At 30.3% G+C, this 2,275-nt stretch overlaps 1 non-coding gene across 1 annotated transcript; it reads right to left on the bottom strand.

Annotated features, from left to right (window-relative positions):
- Positions 1-72, bottom strand: TRNAC-GCA (transfer RNA cysteine (anticodon GCA)). Its single transcript has one exon. It is a non-coding gene; the product is annotated as a tRNA-Cys (tRNA).
- Positions 73-2,275: the final 2,203 nt, after the last annotated feature.

Here is a 2,275-nt window from a genome sequence, read left to right as displayed (position 1 = left end):
AGGGCCCAACCGGGTTCGAACCGGTGACCTCTTGATCTGCAGTCAAATGCTCTACCACTGAGCTATGGACCCTAGTTGAGGTTATCATTTCAATTGTAATATAAGATTTAGACGAAGTAATAAGTGTTACTTCCTACTTAATAAGAATAGAATAAAAGAAGACGTAAATAAAAAATATTCCTCCTCGCTCTTACCTTAAAAATTATATATAAAGAAAATAAGATACGACATAAAATATGAGATTTTTTTTAATTATATAACGTTATATTTAGTGATACGGTACAATAAAATTTAAGTAACAATTAAAATAAATATTATATTTAAACTAACAATACAATGCAATAGTTAACAACAATCCAAAAAGGGGGTTAAAGATCATAGTTGGTTATTAGCATTACTCCTTTTTTTTCCACCCCATTCTATTACGAGAAAGTAATAGCGTTAGTGACTTATTTTTTGATACGATTGAAACCTCAATTTATTATTTGACGGTGAAATTGCTCAACCACTTAAACAAGCGTTAATAGTACTTTTATTTAAGTACATGGATTTTTTAAGGTGGCAAAACAATACTGTAGAACGCATGATATTGTTCGATGCAAATTCAAATATAATTAGGTCACAATATAAATATCAAATAGCGAATGAAAAATTAAAAGATTATCAAATTTAGATCAAAGCTAAAATAGTGTACAAAAACTATCACAACAGCATATAAATAAGTTGGTAATAATATATTTTTATACTGATTAATTGTCAGTTTTTTATTAACAAAATAAAAACCCTCATGTAGTTCTTTTTTTTTTTGGTAAACGAGACGATATATTATAACTTAATATGTATCAATACAGGTAAATGGCAGAGCATGACTCCTGTTAGTAACGTTTGGGGAAAGGGTTGAGGTTACAACATACACACTAATACATTCCATAGTAGAAGGCGCCCTTTTTAGCCTAACATAAAGAGTTTCTACTTTGTCTGTTTCTATTTTACTACAAATATAATCAACAGAGAGTTGTTCAAAACACAAGGGAGCTAGCTTCCTTCAACCCTAGACCCCTACTACAGATACAATCAACGGAGAGTTGTTCAAAACACAAGGGAGTTAGCTTCCTTCAACCCTCGCCTTAGCGAAGATATCTGCCACTTGATTTTCTTCCCTATATCTATGTTGCACAGGAGGGTTCCCAAGTTTGAGTAGCAATTTCCTACCATTAGACAAAATATTATAGTAAGATGGATGATCCTTTGCTAGAAAATAAAAAATATCATGGTTAAAAGACCACAAAGCAGTTGAGACTTTCCTACTATATACTGAAATTGCTTAAAATTAAGGAAAAATTGGATTTTCTCTTTACGCATATCATGGATAGATACTCGAAGTATTTCCCCTTGTATTATGTATTGTAAGTCCAATGTTTGTCGTAGTGGATTTATCTATCAGTTTGCCAGAGGCAATTACGAATCTGTTATAGCTGCGCATTTGATGTTAAAATTTGAAAAATTCCAAAATTATTGAATTGTGAATGCAATTGAGTTAGAGTACTATTATGCATTGATAGAGGTAAAGGGTAAATTAGCCGTCATAAATTACAAAAGATGGCTATATAAATACATAAACTCCAAAAAAAGAATGAAAGAAACATATCATTCACGTTTCACTGATGTGGAACGATATAAAACCTAAATTTGCATCACCCTACATGGCCTGTGATGGAGAGATTGTTTTAGTCATAAACTTAAAGTCAGATGTTTTATGTTGTTTGTGTTATGATATCATAAGAAAGAGTTGGAGGGAATTAAAGATCAAAGGTCTTCCTAAAAAAGCATCATCAAAGGCATTTATAGTTATGTCAAAAGACATATTCTCTTGGGTAATTTTGTGCAAACGGGAAGACATTTTTTTTTTGGGCTTATATGTCCTTTTAACTTGAGCCTATAAGATCATAGCATTAAAGTCTCCAAATAAAAGCATATTATAGAAGATTATTTCAAGTTTTGATTTATGTACATATAATTTATCCTTTTTTTCATCTAAATATCTTGTGATGAAATTTTGTTTATGCAAATTCATCTATGTAGTAATGCTATAACTAGACATAATTATATCATAAACAGCATACATTTTACATATATTATATTTTTGAAGCAAAGAAACCAACTCATTATTATTGTATAAACGTTAACTCGAGGACTATTAGTGTTCCATATAAAAGAAGAGGAATGAGTTTGATTTGGAAATAAAAATAAAGGACTATTTTGAGCCTTTTATCTC

The sequence above is a fragment of the Solanum verrucosum genome, unplaced genomic scaffold (genome assembly GCF_900185275.1).
Source record: "Solanum verrucosum unplaced genomic scaffold, falcon-dt-bn FXZP01001054.1, whole genome shotgun sequence".
Taxonomy (NCBI): Eukaryota; Viridiplantae; Streptophyta; class Magnoliopsida; order Solanales; family Solanaceae; genus Solanum; species Solanum verrucosum.
The sequence above is the reverse complement of the archived record's forward strand: the minus strand, read 5'-3'. Positions and strand labels throughout refer to the sequence as shown.